The 15,962-nt window shown below is 37.4% G+C and overlaps 1 protein-coding gene and 1 non-coding gene across 4 annotated transcripts in view; both read left to right on the plus strand.

Moving 5' to 3' along the window:
• RRAS2 (RAS related 2) overlaps positions 1-15,962 on the plus strand; it is a 78,294-nt gene that overhangs the window by 16,155 nt on the left and 46,177 nt on the right. The gene's annotated exons all lie outside the window — the stretch shown is intronic.
• TRNAY-GUA (transfer RNA tyrosine (anticodon GUA)) lies at positions 12,341-12,412 on the plus strand. The gene has a single exon. It is a non-coding gene; the product is annotated as a tRNA-Tyr (tRNA).

The following is a 15,962-nucleotide window of genomic DNA, read 5'->3' on the forward strand; positions in this document are numbered from 1 at the left end:
ATGAATTATTTTCACATATCGCCATGGTCCATGCCAACAACTTGGTTTAAATTAGCCTCTTTTTAATTGTTATGTCACTTAAAGTTAAAAATTCTTATAACCATTGCAGTGTTTTATGGTAAAAGCACTTTCCATTCAGTTGAAAGTTAAGAATGGAGAAGAAACTGGTGAGCTTGCATGTTAGTAATTTATACATCATCAAATGTTGGGTCTTGGGATTATTTCCTTACCATTATGAAGGTTCTATGATCATAATTGTAGCAGGTGATAAAATAGTATGGAAAAGGTTGTCTTCTGTTACAATGTTAAGAGTGTGGTTCTTTTAGTTTTACATTTTAAAGACACACTGCTGTTTTATTTTTTTCTCCTTCCTCATATTACAAATTATGTATTTAGTTAATTTCCTTATAGCAGATAGTTTCAGGAAGGAGCCATTGGCTGAGCTGATTAGCCAAATAAAGTTGTCTGACATGGGTTACTTTAGTTTGTGGTTTTAGATGAACAGTACGCGGTACACAGCTGTTGCTCCAACAGCTTTGTTCCAGCTGTCTTACTGGCCTGTCACAAAATACCCCACATTCCTTTTTTTTTAAAAATGAAACCCCTTGTAATATTCTATACTTTTTTACTCCATTAAAATGGATCCTGATAATTACTTCAATGACTTTACTTTTATGTGTATCAATAGTTATTTATTTAGAATGATGCTAAAATAGATTATGAGTGACAGATTTAAACCTCTTACTTGTAATTTTTTGTTGTGAATTAAAGTTGGAGTTGTAAAATATTTATGCAAGTTGTGTTACACATTGAAAAAGTCACCAAACTTAAAAATGTCCCCAAATTAGTAGTTGTATTTGGATGATGAGATGGGCGTCTTCTGATTTTTTTTCTAACCTTTGTTTCTGTTATTAGGCTTCAATAGAATTATAAGATGAAAAGCTGTGATTTTTTTGTTTATGAAATTCGTATAGAACCTGTATATTGTATATATTGTATAGAATCTATAAATACAGGTAGACTATTTGTTTTTTTAGTCAGGTGGTTGCACTTCATTTTTACTATCTTACTTAATGATATCTGAATTATAATAATAAGAGTTTCAAGTTTTTGTTTTTTAGTAAAGGAGCAAGGACCTGTAACGAGTGTTTTGAATCATAATGACTAATATATATTGAACATCAATATATATTGATACCATGCTTAAAAGCTTTACAAGCATTGTTTTTAATATTTACAATTTATTGTTTCTTTTTTGCAGATATGGAAACTGAGGCTCAGAAGTTAATTAAATTGCTCAAGATCCCACAATAATGACTGAGATGGGACTTGAAGTCATATTTCCTTGGTTACAAAGACCCTAAGGGGGCTTCCCTGGTTGCTCAGCAGTAAAGAATCTGCCTGCCAGTGCAGGAAATGTGGGTTTGATTCCTGGGTGGGGAAGATCCCCAGGAGAAGGAAATGGCAGTCCACTCCAGTATTCTTGGCTGGCAAATTCCATGGACAGAGGAGCCTGGTGGGCTGTAGTCCATGGGGTCACAAACGAGCTGGATATGACTTAGTGACTAGACAACAACAAGAAGGGAACTATGCCCTATTCAGTTCGGTTCAGTCGCTCAGTCGTGTCCCACTCTTTGCGACCCCACGAACCGCAGCACACCAGGCCTCCCTGTCCATCACCAATTCCCGGAGCTTACTCAAACCCATGTCCATTGAGTTAGTGATGCCATCCAACCATCTCATCCCCTGTTGTCCCCTTCTTCTCCTGCCCTCAATCTTTCCCAGCATCAGAGTCTTTTCAGATGAGTCAGCTCTTCACATCAGGTGGCCAAAGTATTGGAGTTTCAGCTTCAGCATCAGTCCTTCCAATGAACACCCAGGACTGATCTCCTTTAGGAGGGACTGGTTGGATCTCCTTGCGGTCCAAGGGACTCTCAAGAGTCTTCTCCAACACCACAGTTCAAAAGCATCAATTCTTCGGCGCTCAGCTTTCTTTATTGTCCAACTCTCACATCCATGCATGACCACTGGAAAAACCATAGCCTTGACTAGATGGACCTTTGTTGACAAAGTAATGTCTCTGCTTTTTAATATGCTGTCTAGGTTGGTCATTACTTTCCTTCCAAGGAGTAAGCGTCTTTTAATTTCATGGCTGCAGTCACCATCTGCAGTGATTTTGGAGCCCAAGAAAATAGTCTATCTTCTACTGTTTCCCCATCTATTTGCCATGAAGTGATGGGACTGGATGCCATGATCCTAGTTTTCTGAATGTTAACCTTTAAGCCAGCTTTTTCACTCTCCTCTATGCCCTATCACATTGCCCAAATATAATATTTTATTTAATGAATTACCTTGATAATGAAGTCTTTTAAGTTTTTCTTTGGGCAGGTTCATGAAGCATGAACCTCCTAAGTTTGTGCTTCCCAGGAGACCTGGGATTGAATAGGGAGTGAAGCGTTGTTTATAGTATCTGTTTGCCTCCCTTTTTGGTCTCTTCTGTCTGTCTGTCAGCAGTTTCCCATTACTGCTACACATGCTCTTCTGGTTGCTGCTCTCCCCTGACTTGGCGTCCCCCGACGCCTGCCCAGCACCTGTTTGAAGTTCCTGCTTTCCACAGTGCCTTATGACGGGAGAAACAGCCTGATCGCGCTCAGTGCAATCTGTGTGAAGTGTGCATTCATAACTCTTGCTGTATCCTTTACCAAGTAGGCCTTTTTAATCTAATTCTCAGTCATCTTTCTAGATGTGACTCAGGGTTCATGCCAGCCTTTCCTGAGGGAATATCCAGATTGGAGAGGTGCCCCTCCCATATGCTTCCATAGTATCCTGTGCATTTTTTCCCTGAAGCTGTTGAGTGTAAATCATGGAAGTAATGCCCCATTAATGTTTGTTTCCTAAAAAACAAAAAAGAGAGAGTCTTTTATGTAACCTTAGTACAGTTATCAAAATCAGGATATTATAATAGTATTATCTAACTTACATTATTGAAACTTCACCAGCAGTTCCAATAATGTCCTTTATAAATGCAAGAAAGAATTCCCCCCCTCAGGATCCAATCCAGGATTGCACGTGTTGCATTTTTCATGTCTTTTTAGTCTTAAAATTTACTTGTAAAATATCCCACAATTGATGTCTCAGACAGTAAAGAGTCTGCCTCCAATGCGGGAGACCTGAGTTCGATCCCTGGGTGGGGAAGATCTCTTTGAGAAGGAAATGGCAACCCACTCCAGTATTCTTGCCTGGGAAATCCCATGGACAGAGGAACCTGGTAGGCTACAGTCCATGGGGTTGCAGGGAGTCGGAGACGACTGAGCAACTTCACTTTCACTCCCTTTTGGGTTGTCTGTTGTTTTCTTATCATTAGAATCAAATTGCATAGTTTTGGCATAAATACTGTAAAGGAAAGGTGTTTCTTCAGTCCGTCATATTTAGGAGGCAACATTACCCCATAACCGTTGATGTGAAATCTGATTCCTTAGTTAATTGTTGAAAAATTACTACTGCTCTCTTTGTAATTAATATCTTGTGATGGGTAGAGATCCTGCGGCCAGGTTAATACTAGTTATTTCTGAGCTTTTGGGGTTATGTGTCTATGTCTTTCTTGAATGACCTTTCTCCCTTCCTTGTTTCTTTCTTTCTTACTAAACTTGCTGTCTTCAGTTTGTGTTTTGTGACGAGTGCTTTTTTAAATCTTTTCAAGGAACACTTGTACTCATATTTTCTTTAGGGGCAAAAAGCCTCAGTTACTACATTTTCCTTATTCTTTAGAAGGATCTACACTTTCTTCATGTTGATTTTTTTCATCCATAAAACGAAGTGACTGAAACAAATTATATTTGAGATCCTTTCAGATTCTAAAATACGAGTTTCAAGTTTTAGAAAGTTAGATTGTTATATCCTGTTTGACCTTTTCCACCCTAAAGTTTCTAAAAAATTGTTTTCGTACTTCTTCCTGTATAACATATAAATGTCTCATTGCTTTGGATTGGCCATGATATTTTTCACACCTCGATAATGTCTCTTCCCAAACTGAAAGACAAAGTGGTATTCTTTTTTTGGTGGCTTGAGGGTGGAAGTGGGAGACTTATTCCCGTAACAGTCAAGAATTAAATCTGTTTTAATTCTTGGCGTTTTCTGAATTACTTCATACAAAAGAGAAGAAGTTTTCTGAATTACTTCATACAAAAGAGAAGAAGAAGGGAAAAAAAAATTAGTACAATAGGGTTTATTACTTTTAAAAACATGATTTATGTATAATTCCTTTTTGAGGGTTTTACAGTTTCTAGTTATTATATCATGATTTCTAAAGAAATGAGAATCTTTATTCACTGTGAAATTTAGAACAAATTATTTAGTTGTAGAAGTTATTGTGCTATAAACAGATTGAGTCAGGTGTTAGTCTAATATTTTTCCTACAGTACTTAAAAATTGAACTATCTTGTGAATTATTAAAATAATTGGCTACACTTTAATTTTAAAAAATAATTCTTCCTTAATTTTTTTTTTTATCATAACTAGCATTTACCTTTTGTGATGTTTTACATTTGTGTAACTTTTTAGTTTTCAGAGAACTTTTACATATTGGTTTGGCCAGAAAGTTTGTTGGGTAGGAAAACCTGAACAAACTTTTTGGTCAACCCAATACATGATTTCCTTTTATAGTAGCATCAACCCTTTATGATTGCAAGGCAATATGACATTGTCATGGTCATCATTATTTCCATGGAGGAAAATAAAGGAAATGGAGGCTTAGGAACAAGTGATTTGCTTAAGGTTCTATATAGCAGGGAAGCAGTGAAGCTGGGATTTAAGATGGTTTTCCTGACTCCTAAAATATAGTTGTATTTCTACAGAACTAGGAATATTAAATTGGAACAAAAATGCCAACACTTACTAGAGGAAACTGAAAAGAGTGATCCATACTCATTTAGTAAATGGAATTCTGTTCTGTGATTGTTACTAGTATGAATCTGATGATGGCACTGATAAAAGCTAGTGTGGGGCTGGAGACTTGTATTGGAACCCTCTGTCGAACACATAGCTTCAGAAGACTGAGGTATCTATGTTAACAAGTATCACTTATATAAAAATGGCAAGCACCAAATTTGGGTATTGATTCCTTTTTGGCTGGGGGCGGGGCGTGGAATGTGACTGTGGAGGTACGTATGAGAGTCTGCAATCATACTGCTGATGTTTTATCTCCTAAGTTGGGGATTAAGTATACATAGTCTTAATATTTTTCTTTATAATATTTTCTGAGATATTGTATAGTTACTTAAAAACAAGAATGTGCTCTAAATTGACTTAAGTATGTGTTCAGATGGAAACTTTGAACCTTTCATTTGATGTTCTAGGTATCATGACTTGGTTGACAAGACACAAGTGTGTTCTTTGGGGGTTTTCCTTCAGGGTGGGAAACTGTTTTTTTCCACCTGTCTATTCTAACAATAAATAAAACTTTGCGATTCTAATTATGTTAAAAAGTTGATAATTGAGATTGTGAGCAAAACTGTTTTGTGTGAATGTGTATGTATAAGTGTATGTGTTGTGATTTGCTTTTAAAATTACTATACCCAGTTGCTAAAGGTTTCTCCAAAGCATAGTATCTGATTTCATCTCAGTGGTTACAGGAACTGATGATTCATTTTGCCTTGAATTTCCTGTATGAAGAACTGATACCTTTAACTTTTCCCAGAATAAAATTCTTAAGCTATTAGTAGATACAAAAAAATGAAGGCTCACATAATGTGGTTTTAGGTAGGTGTGAGTAAGGATTAAAAGAAAATCTAGAGTATTATATGCTAGATCTGTGATGTGTGCTATTCTGCTAGCATTTTTGCTTATGAAATTTGCTGATTTATAAAATGGGTAATTCCTGGACTATTTGCATCAGAAACTGATAATTTGGGGGAGCAGGAACATTTATTTTAAAAAATGTGCTTCCCATTTGGCCTTGTGAATGAAAAGGAATCATATTTTCAAGTTTGGATGATTATAGGATTAGAAAAAGTGCTGTTGATGGCTGTTCATATGAAAGCATTGCCTTTATTTTGGGTACTTCTGCTTTTTGGAGAGGTAAGATGAGAGAGAAAAGGAATTCTGTGTTCTTCAGTGTAAAAGTATGTACACTTAGATGTTGATAATTCCCTCAATAAAGAAATTGATTGAAAACGTGATGATTAGGGGCATCTTTAGATTTATATATTTGTAATATGTGCTTAAGAGGAAGTGGGTGTGGTAGAGTGGGTAAGAATTGGGAGGTTGGGGAAGGTGAAATAAATGCTCTTGTTCTGGAGTTTAGAGATTTGAATGATCTCCTTTTGAGAGTGTTACCTATGAATTAACTCATGTTGTAAATTGGAGGGTCTCTTGGTGATTTTGGATGAATTCTGAATGTCATGTAAGAACTGGACTCTTATATTGATTTTTGGAAACTTGAAAAAGTGTTTTGCTTCTAGCATGGTTTAATTTTACTGGTTTTCTGGTGTCTTCTCATAAGAAGAGCCATTCTTACCATTCTAGAGACAAGTGGAAGTTGTGGTTCATTAAGATGTTTGTAATAGAATTTGGAAAATGTTCTACATGCAAGGACTCTTTTACCCTTTTTTTTTTTTTTTGTACGAAGGACTCCTAGGATTCTGGCGATGCCTTTGGACTCCTCAGAATACTGTTTTCTTAAATGTATACCACATTGGTTTATAAAAGAAACCAATTGCCTTGAAATTGCCTTGAATTATAATTCAAGAGATTGAGATTGCCTTGAAATATAATTATCAAAATATTAAAAACAAGTCTTTTTAATGCATGTTGAGTGTAAATGCTTTTCTTACTTATCTGTAATAGCTGTTACATGAAATATCTGTGATTTCTATTGAAGAGAGTCACAGATACTGCTACTGTGGTTTATTGAGGGAAATGCTAAATTTCTGGTTAGATATTAATGTAAAAAAATTTTTTTGTGTTTTTGAAGTTTTAATCCCAGGAACCTCTTTTTAATGCAAAATGAATGAATAAATAAATAAGCAGTTGGAACCAGATGACTGTGGAATTGAGTCTCATATTCTCCACTTAGTAGTATCTGTATCTTACTAAGTAAAATATGTTGCTAGTATTTTCTCAACTTTGAGCTTTTGTTTCCTCATAATATAATGGAGATGGTAATAGTACTTGTGGGAACACCTACAGAATTAAAATTCTACAAGTACTGTTACCTTTTTCATCTACTGCCACAGTGACTGGTATTGTCATTCTACCAGTTTGAGTGAAGTGTAAAAACCTTTATGTCCCTTTACTCTTCCCTGTTTCAGGTCAGTTTAGTCACTCAGTCGTGTCCGACTCTTTGCAACCCCATGGACTGCAGCACACCAGGCCTTCCTGTCCATCACCAATTCCCGGAGCTTACTCAAACCCATGTCCATTGAGTCGGTGATGGCATCCAACCATCTCATCCTCTGTCGTCCCCTCCTCCTCCTGCCTTCAATCTTTCCCAGCATCAGGGTCTTTTCAAATGAGTCAGTTCTTTGTATCAGATGACCAAAGTACTGGAGTTTCAGCTTCAGCATCAGTCCTTCCCATGAGTATTGAGGACTGATTTCCTTTAGGATGGACTGGTTGGATCTCCTTGCAGTCCAAGGGACTCTCAAGAGTCTTCTCCAACACCACAGTTCAAAAGCATCAGTTCTTCGGCACTCAGCTTTCTTTATAGCCAACTCTCACATCCACACATGAGTACTGGAAAAATCATAGCTTTGACAAGATGTTCCTTTGTTGGCAAAGTAATGTCTCTGCTTTTTAATATGCTGTCTAGGTTGGTCATAACTTTGCTTCCAAGCAGCCAAGCGTCTTTTAATTTCATGTCTGCAGTTACCATCTGCAGTGATTTTGGAACCCCAAAAAATAAAGTCAGCCACTGTTTCCACTGTTTCCCCATCTATTTGCCATGAAGTGATCGGACTGGATGCCATGATCTTAGGTTTCTGAATGTTGAGTTTTAAGCCAATTTTTCACTCTCCTCTTTCACTTTCAACAAGAGGCTCTTTAGTTCTTCGCTTTCTGCCATAAGGGTGGTGTCATCTGCATATCTGAGGTTACTGATATTTCTCCCGACAATCTTGATTCCAGCTTGTGCTTCATCCAGCCCAGTGTTTCTCATGATGTACCCTGCATATAAGTTAAATAAGCAGGGTGACAATATACAGCCTTGTTGTACTCCTTTCCCTATTTGGAACCAGTCTGTTACTCACCTGTTTATAATATACTAATTTTAAAAACTGCATCAGACTATATTATAATTTTTGTTTCAACTTGCAGGCATACTTTAGAAAACCCAGTAGTAAGAAAACCTGTTGTACATGCCCATATTTTTGCTAACTGTTCTTTCCTGAGGTTCCTTCTGTTAGCGTTTCTTTTTGGTTTAGAGAACTTCTTTAGTCATTCTTTAAGAGTAAGTCTGCTGGTGACAGATTCTTTTGTATTTATTTAATATAAAAGTAAGAGGACTTTTTTGTGGATTGACAATTCAGCACCTGAAAAATTGTGCCACTTCTGATCTTAATGTTTTCTGATGAGATATTTGCTGTCACTCTGTTGCTCCCTATAGGTTGATGTTTTTCTCCGCCTTCAAGGTTTTTTCTTTGTTTTTAGTTTTAGAAGTTTAATTATGATGTGTCTTGGTTTGGATTTCTTTGGGTTTTTTACCTTTCTAGAGTTTGCTCATCTTCTTAAATATGTAGATCTGGCTTGCCAAATTTGGGGAGTTTTCAGTTATTTTTTCAAGTACTTTGAAGCCTTGCTGTTTTGTCCTCTCCTTCCCAAATGCTGATAATACGAATGTTGTTGGATCTTTTGTTATAGTCTCACAGGAGCTTGAGCCTTCATTTATTTATTTATTTGTTTTCAGCCTATTTCTCTTAGTTTTTCAGATTGAATAATTTTCATAGTCTTATCTTCCAATTAATTGATTATTTCTATCCTTCCACTCTGGTTATTTTGATTATTATATTTTTCACTTTTAAGTTCCCATTTTGTCCTTTTTAACATATTTGTTTGCTGACACTTTGATTTTTTTTTGCTGAGATTTTTTTTCCTCCCTGTGTATTTCAAACATGCTTGTAATTGTTGAAACATTTTTATCCAGACAACTTTAATGTCTTTGTCAGATGATTCTAATGCCTCTGTTGTCTTGATGGCGGTGTCTGTTGATTGCATTTTTGTCACTCAGTTTGAGATCGTCCTTGGATTTTCTGTTGAAACCAGACCATATTTTGTTCTGAGGCTCTTTGGATCTTAGTCAGACGTCAGTGTTGGCTGGCTCTTTGAGGCTGCCCTAGCAGAAGGGAGCCGGAGGGTGCTGCCTTACTGCTGTGAGGTGGAGGTGGACATCCAGTTGCCTGTTCAAGGTTCCACTGCAACCTGAGGTGAGGGGAGACACTCATTATTGCTGGCTGGGGGTGGAAGTCCAGTCTCCCCTCATGATCTTCAGTGATGCTTTTGTGGAGTAAGATTCATTACTGGTCCATGGGGATGAGAGTTCTGGCTTCCTACTTGGCCTTCTCTGACATTATCCAGTGGGGGGTTGGGGTGCTTCCCGTATGGCCTTGAGAATGTGGAATTAATTAATTTCAAACATCTCACAGTTACATACTTTAAAAGAAAATTTTCTGATGATACAAACAATTCTTGTTTCTGAAGAAAAATGGCAACAGGTAAGCAGCAAACAGTTGAACAAAATACAATGTTTTATATTGTCATCCCTTACTGAATAGCCAAAAAAAAAAAAAAAAATTGCCACTTTAAAATTATCCATTGACAAAGGTTAATAAATGGTTACCTAAGTTAAACGGAGAAGGCAATGGCAACCCGTTAAAGAAGCAAGGATATGGGTACTGTCACATTGCTACTGAAATTGTAAGTCAGCAAACTGTATTAGTCTTAAATGTCATAAACTTTGACCCAGGAGTTAATTTTCAAGAAATTTTTCCTGATGAAGTAATTTGCTATGAGATACAAAGATTTATCTACAAAGTTTTGTCACAGGGCTACTTAAAAGATTTTGGAAATAGCCTATATGATCAGTAATAAAGATGGATTAAATAATGGTCCATGTCCATTAAAATTAATTTTTAGGAGACTGTTTAACAAAGAGGAAGTAGTCATTAAATAGGAGGTAAAAACAGATTATAAAACATGAGCATGCAATAGATTTAATTATACTTTGTTTTGTTTTTGGCTTTGTGGCTAGGGACCTGGAACTTGAATTTTCTGTAGTGCAGAGATAGATCCAAGTGTTGAAGGGGCCTGAAGCTTACTTACATGATTTGGGGGACCCTCTTTAAGAAAGAATACAGAATTGTGTATGCAGGTGAATATTTGTTTAGAATAAGAAAAGGGGTGTTTGTATAAACGAAGGACCTCAAAGCCCAGTCTTAACTCATTTTGTGGTGAACCTGCCTCTGTTCTGAAGTATAAAATTTGGTTTATGTACACTGAGACTTCATTAATCTTACTTACATCTTCTGTCCTCTGTATTTTTGATTATATGCTGAATTGTTTTTCTAGACTTTTCCCGTGTTTCTAATAATTCTTGCATTGACTTGTGTAAATAATTTTGTTTCATTAAGCTTAATGATATTATAAAATCTCACTATAGCTGTTGCCAAATAAATTTTACCATGTTTAATACTGATGTTTTTATCTTTCTTCTGCTGTCTAAATTTGTTGCATTTTTTTGCTTACCCCTTTATTATTAGCCTTCTATTTTTTTCTTTTTTTGGAGCCTCTTCTTTTTTTAAGGAAGCCTCGTAAGTTTATCGCAGTTATTTTGGTCTCAGTTTGGCCTCTTTGTATTTTTCTTTCCTTACTTCTGTGTTTGACCTGTGTTGTAGGGTTGTGTTTTTTTTTTTTTTATTTCACAGAAGCTTTTAAGGAGTAGCATCTAGTTTTACTGCTGGTTGTGTGTTTGTGTGTTGGGGGAGGGAGTGTAAATAAAGTTTTCATCCATGAATTTTTTTCCTTCTCAGTTGTGGTTGTGAATGTGTGTGAATCTCTGAAGAGTTGGTTGGAAGAGATTAAGATTATGTACTGTATATTTTCTTTTTCTTTAAAGCACTTAGAGATTCCTTAAGTAGGGGAAAATTCATGTAGCTTGGGTTATGTTGCATGAAGTTGAATTGTCACAATTCAGTTGAGTTTGACCGGTAACTTGTCTTTCAAATGAAATCACGTGAAATCGCCTAGCTTTGCAATCCCCACAGTCCTTCTGGGGTCCTTTTAGGGTGAGTGTGTGTATACATTCAGGCAATGCAAACTTAGGTTGCTTAGCTCTTAGTTGACTGGTGCAAATTAAAAGGCAGTTTTGCTAATACAGATTAAAGTGCTTCCAAACCTAACACAACATCACTTGGCTTTCTAGTGTTAGTAATGACAATTTGTATTTGCTTTTTGAATATTTAGGAAGGCCTTGGAACTGATCCCCACTCTCAAATGGAATAAAGTTAGCAGATAGAACAAGGCTGTTTTACCACCTCTTAACTCTGAACAAGACAGCTTCCTTTATTTTGCATTTTTGGGTGGTGGTTATAGCACTTGTTTTGAGGTTTGACCACCCTCTCAGTTATTTTTATTTTTTCATGTCACTTTGAGTATACCCTGTGGTATTTTAACTATAATATCTTCTTTAATGAAATTCATGCATGTGTATTATGTCTTAAAACATCACTTGTTTTGACTTAATTTGGCTTGTTTTCTGCTGTCTCTGCTTTATATGAGTTTTTTTTTTTAAACAATTGAATGTCTATTTTTCCACAGCCAAACTCATACTCTTAATATATTTACAATGTTTGTTTTCTGTTTAACTTATAAATGATTTAAGATATGACATGAGTTACAGCTGCTTGGTTTGCTAAGGGTACCCACCCTTCCACCCACAGCAGCTCAGTAGAGAACAGACGTTTTGCCCTTATTGGAAACTATGTCCTAAATTCAGTTAACTCCTAATTTTGTTATGTCAGCTGGAGTAAAGGTACAGTAGAACTTTTGCCCCTTAAAATTGTTTTTCTTACCACTCTTTAGCTTTCACACGGCTTACTGAACAAATTTCAGAATTGGTGAAACTTTGTGAATAATTTGCAGTCTTTTTCAAAACTTTAATAGAATTGGAAAACATATTCCCTGAAATAAGTTTCACTCTCAACAATTGGTGTAGTGGAGTTTAGTCTAGCATGTGCCATAACTTTTTACTTAAAAGTGTCTTGTAAAATAATGAACAGTTGCATAGTTCCTGGCACAGAAATTCAGTATGCAAAATGTTAAAAATTATATAATAGAAGCAGTGTATAGAGCTTCCCTGGTGGCTCAGATGGTAAAGAATCTGCCTGTAATGCAGGAGGCCCAGGTTCGATCCCTGGGTTGGGATGATCCCCTGGAGAAGGGGACGGCTACTCACTCCAGTATTCTTGCCTGGAGAATCCCATGGACAGAGGAGCCTGGCGGGCTACGGTCTACGGGGTCGCAGAGTTGAATATGACTGAGCCACTAGCACTTTCACTCTTTTTACCCCCTCGGCAGCAGCATGTTAGAAGCTATGTAATCTAGTTATGTGTAGTTTTAAATTGTTACTGTTTCTGGTTTTATGAAAAATAAAGCGTTAGGTGTGTGCCCCAAGCTTTTTAGATTTGCACATATCCCGTTGAAGCCTTCAGTGCTATTTTCATGTTCCATGCCATGAGAGAGTGAGGTCACTTAATGCTATTCAGGGAATGAAGATCAAAATATCTTGAAGAGATTCTAATATGTCTATGTTTTGCTTAATGCTTTCCTGTTATATTCCCAGACAGAGGTCTTAAATTTGAGGAAGTAGTTGAGAGACGCCTGGTGAGATTTTGAACTCCATCTTCCCTCAGAATGGGGTCAATTGCTACTTCTTCCCCACCCCCCACTCCATTTCATAATTGGACAGTGGTACTTTGTACAAAAATTGCATTTTACAAGCCAAACATATATTTGGAGAAGAATGCTTTTGTATAATAGCAAATACAGACAGTTCTTCCACACACTTAAAAAATGAGGAAATATATCAGGAGACCTAAAAATGCGACCACAGTTGACATAGAAAGCCTCAGTAAATAGAAAAGCAGACCATACTCTTGGATTTGAAGATTCAAATTTTTTAGTGTGTTAGTACTAGAAATTAATGGCATTCCAAAATAAAAACTGAAAGGATCAAAAAAAGAAAAAAAGGCTCTACCAGAACAGTTAACTCTGAGGTAAGTATTAGTGTAAGCTTATTTTGTAGATGAGTAAAATGAAGCTCAGATATCAAGAACCTCTCCAAGTCTGTAAAAGCTAGGAAGTAGTTGAAGCAAGGCATCACAAGAAGGTGTTTGAAGGCTCAGATGTAGTAATAGCTAATAATGTAGTAAGCACTTATATTACTAAGCACTACTGTTCAGGCAAAGTACTATATATTTTCCCAATTAAAATAGCCTCTAAATATATTTAGAAAGTCAAAATTTGTGAGACTTTTCTAGGGTGGTTCTAGAACTAATGCAACCATACAGTTAAGTTCATTTCACATGCTAGCAAGGTTGTGCTCAGAATCCTTTAAGCTAGGCTTTAGCAGTGTTGTGCACTGAGAACTTCCAGATGTACAGCTGGGTTTAGAAAAGGCAGAGGAACCAGAGATCAAATTTCCGACATCCATTGGATCATAGAGAAAGCAAGGGGATTCCAGAAAAACATCTGCTTCATTGAATACGCTAAAGCCTTTGACTGTATGAATCACAACACACTGTGAAAAATTCTTCAAGAGATGGGAATACCAGACCACTTTACCTGTCTCCTGAGAAATCTATATGTGGTTAATAAGCAACAGTTAGAACCGAACATGGAACATATGACTGGTTCTAAATTGGGAAAGGAGTACAACAAAGCTGTGTTTTCTCACCCTACTTAATTTAACGTATGTGCAGAGTACATCGTGTGAAATGCTGGACTGGATGAATCACAAGCTGGAATCAAGATTGCCAGGAGAAATATCAACAACCTCAGATGTGCAGATGATACTACTCGAATGGTAGAAACTAAAGAGGAACAAAAGAGCCTCTTGATGAAAGTGAAAGAGGAGAGTGAAAAAGCTGGCTTGAAACTCATCATTGAAACACTAAGATCTTGGCATCTAGTCCCATTCACTTCATGGCAAATAGAAGGGGAAAATGTGGAAGCAGTGATGGATTTTATTTTCTTGGGCTCCAAAATCATTGCAGACAGTAACTGCAGCCACAGAATTAAAACATGCTTCCTCCTTGGAAGAAAAGCTACGACAAACCTAGACAGCATATTAAAAAGCAGAGACGTCAATCACTTTGCAGACAAAGGTACGTCTAATCAAAGCTATGGTTTTATCCAGTGATCATGTACAGATACGAGAGTTGGACCATAAAGAAGACTGAGTGCTGAAGAACTGATGCTCTCAAATTGTGCAGGAAGAGACTCTTGAGAGTCCCTTGGCCTGCAAGGAGATCTAACCAGTCCATCCTAAAGGAAATCAGTCCTGAATGTTCATTGGAAGTAGTGATGTTGAAGCTGAAACTCCAATACTTTGGCCATCTGATGTGAAGAGCTGACTCATTTGAAAAGACCCTGATGCTGCAAAAGATTGAAGGAGTGATGAGAAGGGGACGACAGAGGATGAGATGGTTGGATGGCATCATTGACTTAATGGACATGAGTTTGAGTAAACTCCGGGAGTTGGTGATGGACAGGGAGGCCTGGCGTGCTGCAGTCCATGGGGTCGCAAAAGACACGATTGAGCGACTGAATTGAACTGAACAGCAAGGAGATCAAACCAGTCAATCCTAAGTCAACCCTGAAAATTCATTGGAAGGACTGATGCTGAAGTTCCAATACTTTGGCTGCCTGATGCGAACAGCCAACTGCCTGGAAAAAACCCTGATGCTGGGAAGGTTTGAAGGCAGGAAGAGAAGAAAGCAGCAGAGGATGAGATGGTTAGATAGTATTACCTACTCAATGAACATGAATTTGAGCAAACTCCTGGAGATAGTGGAGGACAAAGGAGCCTGGCGTGATGCAGTCCTTGGGGTCACAAAGAGTTGGGCACAATTTAGCGACTGAGCAACAACAGCAACGATTTATAAGTTTATAAAGGGTCTTACATAATCTCTTCCTCCCAATTTCACTTTTCCCCATGTGCATAAGCAGTTTTTCAGCATCATTTATTGACTATTCTAACCTTTACCTATGACCTGCTATTCTGCTTCTTTAAATACCAAAGTTCATATATGTGGATTTTTTTTTTTTTTTTTTTGGCCTTCTGTGTTTTTTTTTCCCTTATTCCCACATCAGTTCCACTCTATCTGTTTATTTATTAATACTTGCCTGTGGTGCATCTTAGTTGCAGCACATGTGATCTTTTGTTGCGGTGTGGGGCTTCAGTGCCCCTCAGCACTTGAGATCTTCATTCCTGATCAGGGATGAAACCTATGTCCCCTGCATTGCATGGTTTAACCACTGGATACCAGGGAAGTCCCTCCACTCTATCTTAATTTCATGAATGGTTAGGATAAGCTTCACTGCTGTGTTCATTCAATAAAAATTTCATTGAGGGCTTCCCTGGTGGCTTAGTGGTAAGAGAATCCACCTCCTAGTGCCAGAGACACGGGTTTGATTCCTGATCTGGGAAGATCCCACATGCCATAGAGCATTTAAGCCCATGTGACACAACTGTTTAGTCTGTGCTCTGGAGCCCAGGAGCTGCAATCCTGAGCCCACGTGCCGCAGTTGCTGAAGCCCATGCGCTCTTGAGCTTGTGCTCCACAACAGGAGAGGCCACAGCAATGAGAAGAAGCCTGTTACCGCAAGAGAGTAGCCTGTGCTCACCACAACTAGAGAAAGCCCAGGTGCAGCGACGAAGACCCAGTGTAGCTGAAAATAAGTACATAAAATTA

This window comes from Dama dama, chromosome 1 (genome assembly GCF_033118175.1).
Source record: "Dama dama isolate Ldn47 chromosome 1, ASM3311817v1, whole genome shotgun sequence".
In the NCBI taxonomy this organism is placed as follows: domain Eukaryota; kingdom Metazoa; phylum Chordata; class Mammalia; order Artiodactyla; family Cervidae; genus Dama; species Dama dama.